This window comes from Mesocricetus auratus, unplaced genomic scaffold, assembly GCF_017639785.1.
Source record: "Mesocricetus auratus isolate SY011 unplaced genomic scaffold, BCM_Maur_2.0 Super-Scaffold_100003, whole genome shotgun sequence".
NCBI classification, from domain to species: domain Eukaryota; kingdom Metazoa; phylum Chordata; class Mammalia; order Rodentia; family Cricetidae; genus Mesocricetus; species Mesocricetus auratus.
In genome coordinates, this window is record NW_024429188.1 from 91736099 (window position 1) to 91756377 (window position 20279).

The window sequence follows — 20279 nt, forward strand, 5'->3', positions numbered from 1 at the left end:
TATGACACCGCCAGATTCTAGAGACTCCACACCAGCAAGACCCCAACATTCCAATGCGAACAAAGCAGAAGACAACGCCCTTAAAAGCACTTTCATGAAAATGATAGCGGCCCTAAAAGAGGATATAGGAAAATCCCTCAAAGAAATGGAAGAAAAAACAAACCAAAAAATGCAAGAAATGGAAGAAAAAACAAAGCAAAAAATGCAAGAATTGGAAGAAGAAACATACCAAAAAAGGCAGGAAATGGAAGAAGACACAAAGCAAAAAATGCAAGAAATGGTAGAAGAAACAAAGCAAAAAATGAAAAAAATGGAAGAAGAAACAAACCAAAAAAGGCAGGAAATGGAAGAAAGAACAAACCAAAAAATTCATAAAAGGCAACAAATGGACGAAAAGATAAACAGAAAATTGCAAGAAGCAATGCAAACACTGCAAGGGTTGAAAACTGAAATACAGACATTAAAAAAAAACACAATCTGAAGAAAGGCAGAAAATAGAAAAGCTGGACAAACAGTCAGGCACTACCGATACAAGCATTACCAACAGAACAGAAGAGATGGAAGAGAGAATCTCAAGTGTTGAAGATACACTAGGAGAAATGGATTTATCAACCAAAGAAAACTTTAAATCCAACAAATCCTTAACACAAAACATCCAGGAAATATGGGACACCATGAAAAGAATAATAGGTATAGAAGAAGGAGAAGAAATCCACCTCAAAGGGCAGAAGGTATATTCAACAAAATAATAGAAGAAAACTTTCCCAACCTTAAGAAAGACATGCCAATGAAGGTACAAGAAGCCTACAGAACACCAAATAGAGTGGACCACAAAAAAAAATCCCCTCGCCACATAATAATCAAGACCCCAAACATACAGAATAAAGAAAGAATAGAGACAAACACACAATTAATCACTAAACTGAAACCAAGGAACCCAGTGACAGAGAGAGAGGAGTGATGAGAAAATTGGCACAGAATGGGCTGGCAAAAGCAACAGAGACAGCTGATCTGAACAGGGGAGAGCTCTTGGACCCCAGACTGACAGTGGGGAGGCCATCATGGGACTGATCTGGACCCCCCAAATGTGAGTGTCAGCGAGAAGGCCTGGGCAACCTATGGGGCCCTGAGCTGTGGATCAGTGTCTATCCCTGGTATACAAACAGTCTTCGTGTGCCTATAGCACAAAGAGGGATGCTCTCTCAGCCTGGACTCTTAGGGCAGTGCCTGGACCCTACCCAGAGTAAAATGACAGACTCTAGATATCCCCTATGTGGAAGGATTTGGCAATAGGGTGGGAGGGTGCGGGGGAAGGGGAGTGCGGGAGGAGGGGAGGGAGAGGGAACTGGGATTGACATGTAAAACAAGCTATTTAAAATTAAAATAAAAAATGATAAAATAAAAAAAGAGCAGCTAATGAAAAAGGTCAAGTAACATATAAAGGCATTCCTATCAGAATTACACCTGATTTCTCCATGGAAACTCTGAAAGCCAGAAGGTCCTGGATAGATATTCTACCTACACTAAGAGACCATGGATGCCAGCCCAGACTACTATACCCGGCAAAGCTCTCAATCACTATAGACGGAGAAAACAAGATATTCCATGACAAAACTAGATTCAACCAATATGTGTCCACTAACCCAGCCCTACAGAAAATTTTGGAAGGAAAACTCCAACCCAAGGAAGCTAACTACAACCAGAAAAACATAGGCATTAGAGAATCCCTCTCTACCAACAGCCAAAAGAACAAAGGGGTGAAATTCCACACATAATTCCAACAACAACAACCATTGCAAATCGAAGAAGGATGAGCAATCAATGGTCATTAATATCCCTCAATATTAATGGCCTTAACTCACCCATAAAAAGACACAGACTAGCAGAATGGATTCGAAGACAGAACCCTTCCTTCTACTGCATACAAGAAACACACCTCACCCTCAAAGACAGACATTACCTGAGAGTTAAAGGTTGGGAAAAAATTTTTCAATCAAATGGACCCAAGAAACAAGCAGGGGTAGCAATCCTAATATCTAACAAACTAGACTTTAAAATAAAATCAATCAAAAGAGATGAAGGAGGTCATTACATACTCATCACAGGTGAAACCAACCAAGATGAAGTGTCTATCCTGAACATCTATGCCCCAAATACAAAGGCATCCACATTCGTTAAAGAAACATTATTAGAACTTAAATCTCATCTAAAGCCCCACACAGTTATAGTGGGAGATTTCAACACACCACTCTCACCACTAGACAGGAATACCAGACAGAAACTCAACAAAGAAGTAAAGGGTCTAATAGAAGTAATGACCCAACTGGGATTAACAGATATCTATAGAACATTTCATCCACATAAAAAAGAGTATACCTTCTTCTCACCACCACATGGAACCTTCTCAAAAATCGACCACATACTTGGCAACATATCAAACCTCAGCAGCTACAAAAAAATTGGAATAACTCCATGCATCTTATCAGACCACCATGCTTTAAAATTAGAATTCAACAACAACACAAAGTGCAGAAAACCTACAAACTCATGGAAATTGAATAATGCTCAACTGCATCATCCCTGGGTCAAAGAGGAAATAAAAAAAGAAATTAAAGACTTCCTCGAATTCAATGAGAATGAAGACACAACATACCCAAACCTATGGGACACTTTGAAAGCAGTGCTACGGGGGAAGTTCATAGCACTAAGTGCTCACATGAAGAAACAGGAGAACAGTTATACCAGAAAATTAACATCACAGCTGAAAGCTCTAGAATACAAAGAAGCAAACTCCCCCAGGAGGAGTAGACGCCAGGAAATAATCAAATTGAGGGCTGAAATCAATAAAGTAGAAACCAGGAAAACAATACAAACAATCAATGCAACGAGGTGTTGGTTCTTTGAGAAAATCAACAAGCCAGGTGCGGTGGCGCACCCCTGTAGACCCAGCTAACCAACAGCCAACATCAAACTAAATGGACAGAAACTCAACGCAATTCCTCTAAAATCAGGAACAAAACAAGGCTGTCCACTCTCTCCATACCTTTTCAACATGGCACTTGAAGTTCTAGCTATTGCCATACGACAACAAAGGGGGATCGAGGGGATACAAATTGGGAAGGAAGAGGTCAAACTTTCACTGTTTGCAGACGATATGATAGTTTACATCAATGACCCAAAGAACTCTACCAGGGAACTCTTACAGCTGATTAACACCTTCAGCAAAGTGGCAGGCTACAAGATCAACTCAAGAAAATCAGTAGCCCTACTATATACAGATGATAAAAAGGCTGAGAAAGAAATCAGAGAAACATCACCCTTTACAATTGCCACAAACAGCATAAAATACCTTGGGGTAACGCCAACAAACAAGTGAAAGACCTGTATCGTAAGAACTTTGAATCTTTAAAGAAAGAAATTAAAGAAGCCCTCAGAAAATGGGAAAGATCTCCCATGCTCTGGGATAGGTAGAATCAATGTAGTAAAAATGGCAATCCTGTCAAAAGCAATCTGCTGATTCAATGCAATCTCCATTAAAATCCCAGCACAATCCTTCACAGACCTTGAAAGAACAATAATCAATTTTGTATGGAAAAACAAAAGACCCAGGATAGCCAAAACAACACTGTTCAACAAGGCAACGTCCAGAGGCATCACCATCCCTGACCTCAAGCTCTATTATAGAGCTATAATCCTTAAAACAGCTTGGAATTGGCACAAAAATAGACAGGTAGACCAATGGAATCGAATTGAAAACCCGGGTATTAACCCACACACGTATGAACATCTGATCTTTGACAAAGAAGCTAAAAATATACAAAGGAATAAAGAAAGCATCTTCAACAAATGGTGCTGGCATAACTGGAGACTGGCATGTAGAAGAATGCGGATCGATCCATGTTTATCGCCATGCACAAAACTTAAGTCCAAATGGATCAAAGACCTCAACATAAATCCAGGCACACTGAATCTCTTAGAAGAGAAAGTGGGTGGTACCCTTGAAAGAATTGGTACAGGAGACAGCTTCCTGAACATAACACCAGTAACACAGACAGTGAGATCAACAAGTAATAAATGGGACCTACTGAAACTGAGAAGCTTCTGTAAGGCAAAGGACACAATCAGCAAGACAAAAAGGCAGCGCACAGAATGGGAAAAAATATTCACTAATCCCACATCTGACAGAGGGTTGATCTCCAAAATTTACAAAGAACTCAAGAAGCAAGTCTCCAAAACATCAAAGGACCCAATTAAAAAGTGGGCTGCAGAACTAAATAGAGAATTTTCAATAGAGGAGTCTAAATGGCTGAGAGGCACTTGAGAAAATGCTTAACATCTTTAGCCATCTGGGAAATGCAAATCAAAACAACTCTGAGATACCATCTCACTCCTGTCAGAATGGCTAAAATCAAAAACACCAATGACAATTTATGCTCGAGAGGATGTGGTGAAAGGGGGACACTCCTCCATTGCTGGTGGGAGTGCCAACTGGTTCAGCCACTTTGGAAATCAGTATGGAGATTCCTCAGAAAAATGGGAATAAACCTACCACAAGACCCAGCTACTCCACTCTTAGGCATATATCCAAAAGATGCCCATTCATACAACAAAGATGTCTGTTCCACTATGTTCATAGCAGCTCTATTTGTAATTGCCAGAACTTGGAAGCAACCTAGATGTCCCTCAACCGAAGAGTGGATAGAGAAAATGTGGTACATTTACACAATGGAGTACTATTCAGCAGAAAAAAAACAATGGAATCATGAGATTCGCAGGCAAATGGATGACACTAGAAGAAACCATCCTGAGTGAGGTAACCCAGTCACAAAAAGAGAAACATGGCATGTACTGTCTCATATATGGATTTTAGACATAGATCTGTGGAGTGCCAGCCTACAATCCTATGGCCAGAGAGTCTGGGAAACATAAACTTCATTTAGTGGCTGATCGAAGAAGAGGCAGACTCCCTCAGTTAAGTACTGAGCTGAACTCAAAAAAGCCAGTAACAGAGAGGGAGGACTGATGATCAAAGGGATTAAGACTGGGCTGGTTTAACCCCCAGAAACAGAGGACCAGACAAAGGTTAACTCTTGAATCCCAGGCATCAGCCTGGGAATGCAGCATGGGACTGATCAAGACCCCCTGAATCTGGGTGTCAGTGAGGAGGCCTCGGGAATCTATTGAGCCTTGGGCAGCAGATCAGTACCCATCCCAAGTATACACACGGACTTTGGACTCCCATCCAACAATGTGAGGTGCACTCTCACCCTGAACTCTTGGGGAAGGGTCTAGGCCCTGCCCTATATGAAATGACAGACTATGGACACCCCCATGGATGGCCTCACCCTCCCTGGGGGAATGAGGGGATAACGGTGGGGGGGTTGGGGGGAGGGCACCGGAGGAGGGAGGGAAAGGGAGAGGGACCTGGAACTGACTTGTGAAGCAACCTTGTTTCTTATCTAAATTTAAACTGGAAAATAAAATTTAAAAAAAACAAATAACAAGGGAAGAACTTGAAGTATCTTTATTTGCCAGGGATACTACTATATACATAAGTCACCCTAAAAATCCCACCAGGAAACTTCTACACCTGCTAAACACCTTCACAAAATGCCCAGATAGAAGATGAACTCAATAACATCAGTATCCCTCTTATACACAAATGAAAAAAGGACTGAGAAACAAATCAGAGAAATAATAACCTTTAGCGTAGCCACAAACAACATAAAGTATCTTGGAATAAGTCTGTCTGAGCAAGTGAAAGATTTGAATGACAAAAATTTCGAATCTTTAAAGAAATTGAAGAAGATATCAGAAGATGAATAGATCTCTATGCTAATGGATGGGTAGAATTAACAGTTAAAATGGGCATCCTAAAAAAAGTAATGTACAGATTCAATGCAATCTCCATCAAAATTCCAACATAATTCTTTACAGAACTTGATAAGATAATAATCAGTTTCATATGGAAAAACAAAAATTCAGAATAGCTAAATAAAATTCCTGAATAATAAAAGAACTGATGAAGGTATCAACATCCCTGACCTCAAAGTGTACTACAGAGCTAAAGTAATAACAACAGCATGGTACTACAATAAAAACATACACATTGATCAATGGAATTCATTTGAAGATCCTGATGTAAATCCACATACTTGGATTTTTATAAATAAGCCAGAAATATGCACTGGGAAAAAGACGGCATCTTCGATAATTGGTCCTTGTCAAAGAAATGGCTGCATGTAGAAGGCTCCAAATAGATCCTGCATAAAAGTCAACTCCAAGTGGATCAAAGATGTCAACATGAAGCCAGATACAATAAATCTAATATAAGAGAACATGTAAAAAGATCTTGAACTCATTAGCACAGGCAAAGATTTTCTGAACAGAACACAATTAGAACAGGTGCTAAGTTCAATGATTAGTAAATGGGACATCATGAAATTGAAAAGCTTCTGCATAGCAAGGGACACCATTATTTGGACAAAGAAGCAGCTTACAGAATGGTAAAACTTTCTGTCAACTACACATCTGATAGATGGCTAACAACCAAAATATATTTTTAAAACTTTTTAAAATGGACATGGAGAAAACAATCATATTTTAAGATGGGGTATAGATCTAAACAGAATATTCTCAAAAGAGGAAGCATAAATGGAATGAAACATTTAAATGTTCAGCATCCTTAGTTATCATGGAAAAGTAAGTCAAAATTACTTTGAGATTTCATCTTATAACAATGAGAATGGCTAAGATCAAATAAATGACAGCACATGCTTGCAAGAAAGTGGAAGAAGGGGAACACTCACCCATTGCGACATCCTACTACAGAGACACTTGCTCAACCATGTTCACTGCTACTCTACCAGTAATAGCCAGAAATTGGAAACAGCCTATATATCAGTGAATAGATTAATGAATAAAGAAAATGTAGCATATTTACTTAATGGAATATTACTAAGTAATTTTTTAAAAAGGAAATCACAAAATTCACAGGTAAATGGATGGAGCTAGAAGAAAATCATCCTGAATAAGACAACTCAGACCCAATTTAATTTGGCTGTTAAGTATTCCAGTAGCTATAATTCATATAACCAGAAAGTATCAGTATAGAGCAATGGACTGAAGAGAGAATCAAATCACCCTAGAAACGGAAATAGAATAGATAGTTACAGATGAATGAGGAGGAACTAGAACAGGAGGATCAGGAGAAAGGAGTGAAGGAGGGAATACAAGGGACCTAAAGATAAAACTAAAGGACATTTGTGATTTTGTATGGAAATGTAACACAGTATAATCTTTCTAAATATATACATATGTGAAGGCATTCTAAATGGAATACCAAGTCACAGGGGAGATGGATGCCTGGCTGAACATCTTTTGTTGCCAAATGAAGACTCCAATCCCAGGAATGGGTTACATGTAATTATGCTCTTGGCCAAAGGGTCCTCAAAAGTATCCCCAAACAACTCAGACTATTTCCAAGGCTATTGGTTGCTCCCCACAAACAGATGTTAATGCCCTATTGCTGAAAGCAACACCTACACAGATTATTAAATGTGGAGAAGTTGAGCTGGTGCCTAATTAAAGCTTTCACCCCTACTGACTAGTGTTCATGGTACTGAAAGGTCTTTGTACAAAGGTAGATACAAATACAGCCACAAACCCTTCTGTCTAGAATGGAGGCATGTATGCAAGAATCATTAGTGCAATAGTGACATGAAGTTTATAAAAGTAACCAATGAATATTTAATTGGATTTTAGAAACCTCTTCCCAACACTACTTGGGTCGCCAAAAACTGTAGACTAGATAGCTAGGAACATGGGAGAAAACCAAATATTACTGTTCTGCTAAAAGAACACAGCAAGAAAATGATTCCTAACCACATTATACTATACTCATAGATCAGTGTACTGCTCAGCCATCATCAGAAAAACTTTCTACTGTAGATGGGAAAAAGCAGACACCTAGAGTGGGACAATGTTCAGAGAATGAGACATCTTGGAACACTCAGTTATAAATGAGATATCTCTATCAATTCCTTCCCCTCACAACTCAGGAAACCCTGCAGAAGAGGATACAGAAAGGTTATAAGAGGCAGAGGCATGGACAAGACCAAACACAGAAGGACAGAAGCCCATATGAAATTACAGATGTTGGGACAGCATGCATAGGGCCTGCACAGCTGTAAGCTAAATGGGGTCCCAGTGCTAAGAGGGAAAGTAGACAAAACCCACATCCTTAACCCAGTAGCTATTTCCAGTTCATAACCACTTGCAAGTGTAAATTTAATTTTTTTCAACTGAGCCTCACTAGGATACAAATCACTCATAAGGGCAGATCCCATGCCCAAAAGAAAATGGCCAACAGAAAAACAAAATGAACTCAAAGGTACAACGGTATTTTGGGAGTTTGTTGTTTGTTTTGTTTTATTTGTCTCACATTGCTTTGTCTGAGATTTTTTGTTCAGTTTTTGTTCTTACCCTATAGGTCTTTTGCTTATATATCGTAATTACAAATTATGTGCTTTTATGGGATTTCTGTGTTTGCCAATGTGTAAGTCTTAGTATCTATATATATTTTTTATACTTTTCCTTTGGCTCCTTCCTTTTATGTTCATTTGTTTGTTTTATCCTATTCAGGTTTGTTTTTATTGTATTATTTTTTGTTTTGTTTTAGATGTCCCTTTGTTTTCTAATGAGAGAGACCGAAAAAGGACATTGATTTGGGTGGGTAGGAAGATGCTGATGACATAGTAGGAGTTGTGGGAGAGGGGATGAAAATCAAAATATTTTGTTGGGAAAAAATTCAACTTTCAATTTAAAAACGACAACAACAACAAAAAAAGTAATTAAAATCAAATCTAAAATGTTACAGAGGAACCAAATTTTCCATAGATGTGTTTGTCTGGAGTTAGACAATGTATATAATGTTAAGAAAATTAATAATAAGAATAGGTTTTCATGAAAAGTGCTTTTTAATGTTTTCTTCCAAATAAGCTGAGCTATTGGGGATCAGAGTGATTTAATTCTTTGTTGGACAGCTATTATATGTTTCTCTTGTATAATGGTGTCACGAACAGGAAACAGTCATTAAACAGTTCCTCTCTTGATCACCAGCCAGACAATTACGATGACATCTTAGGTGCTTTGAATATATGAAAGATACATTGAAGAAATTACATTCCAAAGTCAAGGAAATATATAATCATGATACATGTGAAGCCATAAACTTCTGTTTCAGGAGATCTTGCTCCAGTTACGACTACAACGTCCTGGGCAAAGAAAACCATGATGAACTCTAGATGCCCCTATTCACTGCTGACACTATTTTGAAAACAGTCAGTGGCACATCTGTTAATGACTCAGCAAAAAAAGACTAGGGTTGGTACAATATGAGGCTTATGATTGATCTTGCTTGTGGTTTATGGTTAATCCTGCAATACTATAAATTCCATACTGGCAGAACTTGTAGCGCTGTGATTCCTGAAATTACAAGCTGGGGACAAGCCTGACATAGCTCTGTTCTGGTATGAAATTAGCAGTTTAATACTCTTTGCAGTTAATCTAGGAAGCCTGTCTCTCATGAACTACACTCATTCCAGCGTGGCAATACTGGGCCCTCACAAAGGCTTTTCTACTGGTTCTTTTGATTAAAGGTTATCAGTCATGAGCAAACCAGATTGGTTGGGCTGGCTGGACAAAGAACAAGTAAGAGCCAGCAGCTTCTAACTCTGGCAATATCAACAGTACTGAAGAGGTTGATGAAATATCCTCTACAGTCTCCAGGATAGGAAGGTCCTAATAAACAACACTCAGAGATATAATTCTAGAATTGACTGTCAGTTCTAAAGAACCTCAGAGAATTAATAACCATGACTCCCAGTGCTCATAACTAAACTATTAGGGTATGCCTTTGAAACTGGAGAGTTTCAAAGATGACCAAGAGAAGAAATTTCTAGAATCTAGGAAAGCCAGTAATAGTATTGAGAATATAAGAGACATCAGTGAAGCTGAGACTTAAGAAGAGAAGAAGCTATGAAGAAGTGAAGACAGGAAGTAAGAACAGAGGCCGTGAAGACTACAAGTACCAGTTAATAGAAAGATATGGAAGATACATCAATTATTAAAGGTCTGAGATCCCAGTACCCAGAGTCCAAGTCCTGTACTATGTCTAAGATCCCAATACCCAGAGTTCAAGTTCTGTACTATCTGATAGGTGTTCCCACGGTTAACCTAGAGGAAGAAGCTTGTCTCTTTACTGCATAGAACAGGTAATCCAAGGCCTTCAAATCAAGGATTAGAGCTAGAAACCTTTGGTTCCGGAAACAGCACATGAGTCTTTGGGACTTAGGGCCACTAACACTAAGAGAGCTACTTGTACGTATTCATGATCTGTGCCTGAACACACTTAAAAAGAAATAGGTAACCTTTTGTAACACATCCTGCCCTTTCTTCCACTTTGTTATGTCACACTCAAGTTTACTGTTACAGTAAAATTTACAGTTTGGTTTTCAAAAATTAATCTGTGGCAGCTACTTACTAGTGAAGACATGCAGAGAAAATACCCACAAAGAAAAATCCTCCTTAGTCTAATTTTAACCACAACATTCTGTCGAGAAATTGGATTTTCCACTTGCATAAGTACAGTGCAGTTAGATTAAGACTATACAAGTAAATTCTGACCCATTCAAGCAGAGGTGTCAGAGTTTGTTGGGAGCTTCCTTAGAAGGTTTCCTCCATATAATTTGCTTTTATCAACAGGGGTACATATACTTATAAGTAATATCAGTGTCATTTCCTGCACATATTGTGGCATGAACACTGACAAATGCTTTGCATTTACTAATTTACTTACACATGTTTAAACTGAGAGGTTAAGTAGTTTGCCAAAGGCCACATAGAGAAGACACAGCTGGGGTTTGTCCAAGAAGAGTGGCTTCCAAAAATATAGGCTTAATGATTATGCTATGTACTCACTTTACTTGCTCTACCTAAGTCACAATTCTGTTCTACCAAGAGTTGTATTGCTCAAAAGAGAAAATAACTATAGACTTAAAGAGCTTTATCCTTTTGTTAAGAAGCAAAAGTTAGTCTGTATAATCATATACCATTGGCTTTGCCACAATGGAATTGTCAGGAAACTGAATAAATGTGAATAGTTGTTAAAGCACATTTTTCAAAACATTTTTAGCTCACTAGACCACTCAAATTTCTATTGCAATCACGGGAAGTAAAGAGGAAAGTACATTAACTCACGTAAATTGAGATGGATGATACAGTGAGCACATATATAGTATCTGTTGTCCAAATATTTCACTCAACAAAGGAGAGAAAATTTGTTTTTAATAAGGGACTCTGGGATTTCTACAGTCAGGAAAATGACTTAGTTGGATACCCATCAATGAATGTTTTACACTAGCTTCAAGTGGCAGCTGCAAAGGAAGATTTAGAGAACAGCTAGTTTAGTTAGAAAAATCACTAATATATCCAGACAACATATCAACCTTGCTTTGAATTTACTAAACTAAATAAATGGAGCTCTTTAAAGATAATAAGGATGATGCTTAAAGAAGGCAAATCAATACAATTTTGTTATTTCCTGTCCTGTTTCCTAATGACCCAACTTCCAGCTGCATATTCACATTGCTGTAAGAGAGTGCATTTCAACCACTGACTCTATAGTAATTACACATATTAAAGGTTCAACACACTGAAGAATTATCATGAGAGGTCTGATGTGATACAATTAGCAGATACTGTATATAAGAACTGGGAACTATTTTTTTTACAAATCAGATGGAAATGCAACAAATGTCCAAGTAGCAAAAGACAGAGATGTTGACAAATGAGGAAAAACTTGTGCAAAATATGCGTTATGTACCAGGTACTTAATATATTTTATTAATGCACAATGTAAATTTATTGTAATTAATACAAAAAACAAGTTCAACAGAGATTTCATTACTATCTTCATTTTGAAGAAAAAGAAACTAAGATGCAAAATGATAACTGAAATTTCTTGTCGTGGTCATGTGACAGGTAAGTACTTGAGCTTCTAACTGAACGCAGGCAATCAGGGTCTAGAATATGCTCTTAGGTACTCTCTTATTTTGCCTCTCATGTAAGTTTGGAAATATTAAAATATCATTAAACAGATGTTTGTTGATTTCCTTCCATAATTTTCTTGCTATGACGTGTTCTTGAAGCAAACAATGAAAGGAAGTGTGATGTTATTTTCCAGATAATTTGGAGACTGTCATTTTCTTCAATACATGCTTTCAATAGTAAAGTCTATTTCAGAAACAATATTTCATCTTGATATCGTTGATATGCTCTACAATAAATGTAGTTGTATAAAGAATCTCTATATATGTTCTAGTATCCTTCATCTCTCAAAGAAAATTCTTATGTTGGAAGAATTCTTCAAATAACTTTAGTTAATAAGTTTATTTTCATTAGTGTTTTTCCACATGAAACTCTCAAGGTAAATGTATAAAGAGCATCTAGTATGATATCATATTAAGAGGGACAATAATATAGAATATGCACTTTGCATCAAAAATGAATCGTTGGGGTCTGCTTCTGCTTCTCTATTAGAAAGGCAGAGAGCCTATCCAAATTTTGTCTCAGTTTTTGGTTATCATTTGAGATTTAGGAGTACTTTGAGACTTCAGTCTCCATTTCAGATCATCCTACATGGTCTGGGAGTCAGCCTGGAAATTAGCAACACATCCATACAGTGCTCATTTTCTCTCTCTCTATAATACCAAACGGGTCTCTCCTGTTACTCACTGAGCCTCTTTTTCTTTTTTTCTTATCTTATCATCTTTTATACTTCTACTGAAGAATACAAGCTGCTAGAGTTTAAAGGGTCTGTGTTTCAGTGTCTTGAAAATTTATTAATATCATTTGAGCATATAACTCTGTCATCTCTTTTTAGTCGATCTTTAAAGAAAACTCCCATATCTCATTCCACACACACCCTTTTTTCTGTGTTTCAATCATTCCTATTTCTATATATGTCTCCAGTTAAGAAACAAAGGAAGCTTTTTAAAACGTTCTTAGAACTGAATGAAAATGAAGATACAGTATACCAAGACTTTTAATATACAATAAAGACAGCCCTAAGAGCAAAGTTTATATCTTTAATTGCTGAAATTACAAAAAGCAGACCAGTCTCAAAGAAACAACCCAATTATGTACCACGAGGCATTGGAAAGATAATAACAAACCAAACCTCAAATCAGTAGACAAGGAGAAGTAAATAAGAGCAAAAATTAATGAGAAAAGTTCAATGAAAGAAGGAATTTGTTCTTTGAAAGGTAAACAGGATCCACATATTCTTATACAAGTTGACCAAAAGACAGTGGAACCAGTATTTATCTTTAGTGCATAAATGTGCTTTGGGAGCCCATTCCCTATGGATGGATACTCTGTCAGTCTAGATACACATGGGAGTGCCTAGGTCCTGCCCCAAATGATGTGGCAGACTTCATTGGTTCCTCCATGGGAGGCCTCACCATCCCTGAGGAGTGGATGGGTGGATGGTGAGATAAAGAGGGGAATGGGAGGATAGGAGGGAGAGAGAACTGGGATTGGTATGTAAAATAAGATTGTTTTTAACTTAAATAAAAATTATTTTAATAAAGTTTACCAAAAGAAAGAGAGAAAAGACTAAAATTGATAAAATTAGAGATGAAAAGAGAGCCACTACAACAGACACCTATGAAATCCAGAGTATCATGAAGACATACATGCTTTAACATTTATATTGTTTGAAACTAGAAAATATGAAAGAAAAGCATGAATTTCAAGGTGCATGTAATGTTCAAAAGTTAAATTACAAGTAAATAACTTATTTAAACAGATCTGTATCAAGCAGCAAGAATTGAGGTAGTAATTAAATTTTTTCCAACTAAAATAAGTATAGGTCCATATGTATTCAGTGCAAAATTCTACCAGACTAAGAATAACTAATACTAATACTTATCAAAATATTCCTGTAAAATAAAAGGAAAGAATGCTTCTAATTTTTTTGTAAAACTAGAATTACATTTTTGCTTTTAATTGAAATAAAATTATATCATTCCCTCATCACTTTCCTCCCTCCAGTCCCTCCAAGCTACCCTCACTCAGACTTCTCCATGCACCCTCACTCCCGTACAAGGAGCCTCTGTCTCTTTGATTAATTTGTTACATATATGCAAACATATAAGAGTCTACTTTTGTTGTTTGTATGTATATGGTTTCAAGGCTGGTCACAAGAATTTGAACAACAATTAAGGAGGCTCATACTTGAGAGTAAGGGGGATCATCACAGTCAAAAAGAAGATGCAGGAACCAGACATAGACAGAATACATCTCAAGGTAATAAAGGTTATCTATGACAAACCTATAGGCACAATCATAATAAATGGAAAAAGTCTTGAATTACTTACACTAAGAAACAAGATGAGCACACCACCACTTCCCACTTGAAAAAAGACAAGGGTACACACTCTTCCCATTCTTATCAAGAATACTGCTTAAAGTATGAGTTAGAACAATGAGACCAGAGAAATTTGAAAAAGAGATATGAATACGACAGGAAAAATCAAATTATTCCTATTTGTAGATGACATAATTCTTGCCATGAAAGACCCTAATGATACCACCAGAACAAATCCTAAACCTAATAAACTCTTTCAGAAAAATAGCAGGCTACAAAATTAACATATAAAACAGTAGCCTTCCTGTATACCAATAAAAATATACTGAGAAAGAAATCAAGGAAAAATTCTCATTTATAAAGGCATTGTTTAAGTTAAGGTTTCTATTGCGTTGAATATCCCCATGATCAAAAGCAATTAGGGCAGGAAAGGGTTTATTTTAGCTTACACAACACAGGGCATCACAAAAGAAAGTAAGGGAAGGAACTGAAGCATAGTAGGAACCTGGAGTCTATGAAGGAGTGTGGTTTATTGGCTTTCTCAGCCTGCTTTCTAAAAAAATATTTTTATTTAAATTAGAAACAACCTTGCTTCACATGTCAATCCCAGCTCCCTCTCCCTCCCCTTCTCCTATACCCCCCACCAGGCCCCCACCCAATCCCCACTCCACTCCCCAGCAAGGTTGAGGCCCTCCATGGGGATCTCCAGAGTCTGTCATTTCATTCAGGGCAGGGCCTAGGACCTCCCCCAAGAGTCCAGGCTGAGAGAGCATCCTTCATTGTGGGATGGGCACCCAAAGTTCATTTCTATGCCAAGGATAAATAATGACCTACTAACCAAGGTCCCATAGATTGCCTAGGGCTCCTCACTGACACTCACATTCAGGGGGTCTGGATAAGTCTCATGTTTGTCTCTCTACCATCCTTCTGGGGTTCAAGAGCTGCCCCTTATTCAGGTCAGCTGTTTCTGTGGGTTTCACCAGCCCAGTCTTGACCCCTTTGCTCATCACTCCTCCCTCTCTCTCACTGGGTTCCAGGCATTCATTTCAGTGTTTAGCTGTGGGTATCTGCCTCTGCTTCCATCAATCACTGAATGAAGGTTCTAGGATGTCATATAAATTTAGTTGTCAAACTCATTATCAGGGAGGAGCATTTAAGGGAGCCTGTCCACTATTGCTTAGATTGCCAGTTGGTGTCATTCTTGTAGATCTCTGGAAATCTCACTAGTGCCAGATCTTTCCTCAAACTTATAATGACTCACTCTATTATTGTATCTCTCATTCTGCTCTCCTCTATTCTTCTCCCAACTCAACCTTCCTGCTCCCCCATGCCCTCTTCTCCCCTCCTCTTCTCCTCCTCTCCCCCCTGCTACCTCTCCCCTCCCCTATGCTGCCAATCTGCTCAGGAGATCTTGCCTTATTCCCCTTCTATGGGGTACCATGCATATCTCTCTTAGGGTCTGTTTGCCAGACTCTCTGGCAGTAGGATTGTAGACGGGTACTCTGCTGATCAAGGTCTAAAATCCATATATGAGTGAGGACTACAGCCAAATGGCCAATATTGAGAAAACAAAGTAAAAACAATGCTAGCAAGAATGTGGGAAAGGGGGAACTTCAGTTCACTGTTGGAGTGATTGCAAATTGGAGCAGCCACCATGAAAATTAGTGTGATAAATTATCAAAAATCCACAATTAAATCTACAAAATGACCTAGCTATACCATTCATTGTTATATTCCCAAAAGGCTAGATATTCTACTCCACAGATACTTGTTCAGATATATTCATTGCCACTCTAGGCACAATAGCTAGGAAATGGAAACAACTGACAAATGAATAATAAAAATGTGGTATATAGACACAATGGAATTCAATATAGCAGTAAAGAATATCAAAATCATAAAATTGTCAGTCAGATGGATGGATGTAGAAAATATATACTGAGTAGGGTAACTCAGGCCAAGAAGAACAATTATCATGTTCTCTCTTATTTGTAGATCTTAGCTCTGAGTCTTTACATGTGAGTATATGACCTAAACTATCTGAAGAAATCAGGAAACAATAAAAAGTAGCATAGATGGAGGGAGAAGAAACTCCTGACCAGGGTGTAGTAGGACATTGGTACTATGAAACAGGATGGCAAAAAATCAATGTGGAGGAAGATGAGGGTAATACAAAGGTAAAAGGAAAGAGAAGGAATAAATAATAATGAGGATATTTGAAAAATCTATAGGGCCTGGCAAAATCACCACAGCCCAGAAGCCCTGAATCATACCAGGTGTCCCACTGCTCAACCAGACCCACTCAACTGTGAAGCAGAACAGGGAACCCTGGATAGTAAAGACAGAGGAGATATTCACAAAAGATTCAGAAGAGTTCTGATCTTTGTTCCTGAGACAGAATCTTGGAGAAGATAACCAGGCAATATGAATGCCTCTGTGATAAATTCTCCCCAGAGTCCGTTAACATTCAGGGATGTGGCTGTGAACCTCCTGCAGGAGAAACATAAATGTCTAGACTGTGCTCAGGGGGCATTGTACATGGATATGATATTGGAGAATTGGAGTAATATGGTCTTTGTAGTACTGGCACAAGACAATTTTAATCTTACACTTCGGAGGGTAAAGCAAAAAGAGATGGTGAGTTCCATGCCAGCCTGTGTTATATAATGAGATCAAAGTTGACCAAGGCTACACAGTGAGTCTTCCTCAAAAATATAAATAAGAAAATAGAGAAACATTCTTCCTATGATCATTCAGAGGGTACCTTTCATTTTTTCATCACCTATTGTCCTACCTTCTGCAAGGTATACAGGCTAGAGAAGGATGAGATGGAGAAGCTGTGCCTGATTCACCAGGCAGGTGTGGCAAAAGCCAGCCAGATACCACTACCATGAACAAATATATGAGGGAGAGGTGGGAAAGAGAGAAAATGGAGCTGTGTGTGTGATGTGGAGAGAGATAGAATAGAGACACGACAGTAGTGACAGGAGTGAGAGAGGGCTAAGGTCAACAGTGGAACTTGTCAATGCCCTGTAGGATCAGTGGCATGGTGTCAGCAGTTTGTAGCTTATATAGATGCAGACTCAGCCCCTGAACACACACTTCCCCACTCCAGGATATTCTGACTCTGGGCAATGATGGAGGCCCATGGTAAGAAAATGTCAACTTTCTGGACTAGAGTTCCTTGAAGAACCATGGCACAATCCATGCCATTGGAGGTAATGCTGGTATATGTGGTCCATGCTGGTGCCCTAGACTGTGATGAAGCTGGGATCCATGTGGATATACCAAGTCTATGCCACTGACAATGATGTTCTAAGACTTTTCTGCCTCAGGGGTCATGTTGTTATGAGTGGCCTTTATATCCACTGGAGGCCATATTGAAGCCCATAGTCTGTGCTATCATTGAGGTCCATGTCTGGGTCCAAGGTTCTACTACAATTGGGATCTATGTTGATGTCTGTGGCCTGTGTTCCCACTGAAGGCCATATGGATGTCCATGGACTGCACTGCCATCTGAGGCCTTGTTGATGTCTGTGGTATGGGCTGCGTCTGAGAGCCTTGTCTATGTCCATGGTCCTAAGGCAAGCCAGGGCCATGTTCATAGTCTGTCTCTAAAAACCAAGTGGAAGCCCATGATTTGTGTTCCTGATACCTATGAGAGCAACAACCTTCCTTGTGACAACCTAAAAAAAGTAATGAACTAGATAGGAAGACATCAAAGAGAACTCTTTATAAAGTGGTGGAAATGCTGAAGTGTAGCTCTACACAATTGATGGTTTCTGTCAAGGGAGCAGGAACAGAGACTTAGTTCTATTTAAGGGACAAGCCACTGAGAGTTTGGCCATACTCCAGTGAGTATATAGATAACAAAACATGGAATTTCTGTCTTATATTTAATTCTTATTTTTACTATTACTTTTTTTTGGGGGGTCACATAAGTCAGGGAAGTGTACATGGAAGGAATGGGAAATGAGTGTGACTGGGGTTCATCATATGAAATTCTCAGAGAATCAATAAAAGTATAACATTTTAAAAAGGAAAATCTATAAAGGAATATATTGTCTTATGTTTAACTACAGTGCATATATAAATGTACATAGTTTAAATGACATTTCACCACTTGGGGTATTAATACTTTCCCTAAGAATCTTGACTGCCTAATAGAACTACCTACATGAACCACAGACTATCTAACAAGAAGCCCAGTGCCAAGAATGAGAAACTTCATAGACTAATAGACTATAGACTATCTTCCAGGTCTGGCAAACTTTAGAATCTATCTAATAGACTATTGACTGTCTACTAGGACCATAGACTGTCTAACAAATATCCAAGTGCCAGACATGGAAAACTTCACATCAAGTTGTCAGGAGATTTCAAGAGACTTCCCAAACGATATAAATTATTTCATTGTCCTTAGTTGTCTCGCAGAATTTGAGATCCCCTTGCTTTGGATACCACACATTTCTGTCACAGGACATGGAAGAATCTAGAGGTAACTTACATGAAAGCCTTCTACTTGGATAACAATTCTCATAGTACCCAACGGTGCTAAGAAAGCTGTCAATTGAAAAAAATCAATCACTACTCCTACGAGCTGTGACATGTATTAACCACAATAATCATCAGCCCAACAATATATCCTCAACTGTGTGGAATTCTTGGGGCTAACAACAGCTGTCCTATTGGATTTAAAATGAACTCAATAGGAATGAATTTAAGCCTTATACTGTAACCATAGCCAATAACCTATCCATAGGTGGTGAGACCAGGACACTGAAGAGGAATGCCACACTAATGGCACTTCCATAGACAAGCACAGTTTCTAACTGCATTTTAAATATTATCTATATAAGCACAGAGAAGTGTATCTCTCAAGCCCTTATCAAAATAACGTCTTTGTACTCCATATAGAGACTATTACAGAAATCTACAATTGGCCATAATTCAGAGAACAACATACCATAGAATGCACAATCCCAATTGATATATCTGTGATGCAAACCTTACAACTATGACCCAGTGAACATCCTGAAAGATGGCACAGAAAGATTGTAGAAGCCAGAAGACCAGGAAGTCTGCTAAGAGACTGTGTTTCCTATATATGACAAGGAAGGTATACCTATGAGTTCTGAACAATATGGTATCCTAAACACAATGCATAATGACAGCACCAGTTGACAGTACAGTACAAATAAAAAATTCAAAATGCCTTATTCTTAGATGAAGAGTTACAAGCAATTCATGGTTTTAGAGAAAGGGAGAATCAATACTAAGAGATGAGTCCCCTAGTAGGTTGTCTAATCACAAATGACCATCCTTAAATACATATACCAATGGGAAATACTAAACAGATTTAACAGATTTCATTTAAATATTGAATGAGGTAACCAAGGACAGAAATAAAAACACGGCATATTCTCTCTAATCTGTGCTTTCCCAGACCTGAAACATTAGATTTAACTATATAAACTGGAGCAACTGTAGAATACAAGAATGCAGTAAGATTCCATGTACATGAGGAAAGGAAGACTTAGAGAGGGGGATAGTAGGAGATTAGGGCCAAGATACTATGAAGAAGAAAATGGGAAAGGGAAGACTTCAATTTGGGAATGGAGAGGGAAGACAATAGAGAGAAAGAGGGAACACAGATAAAAACATGAATGAAAAAATCCATAGTGAACTACATCATTTTACAAAGTTGATTAAAAATATACAATATATATACATATATATATATATATAGTTTAAATGGAGTTGATAATGATCCTTTTATATCCATAGACTATATAATCCTCCAGGAATGGTCAAGGCACATCTCCCTTTGAGTTGTTCATCAGGCAGC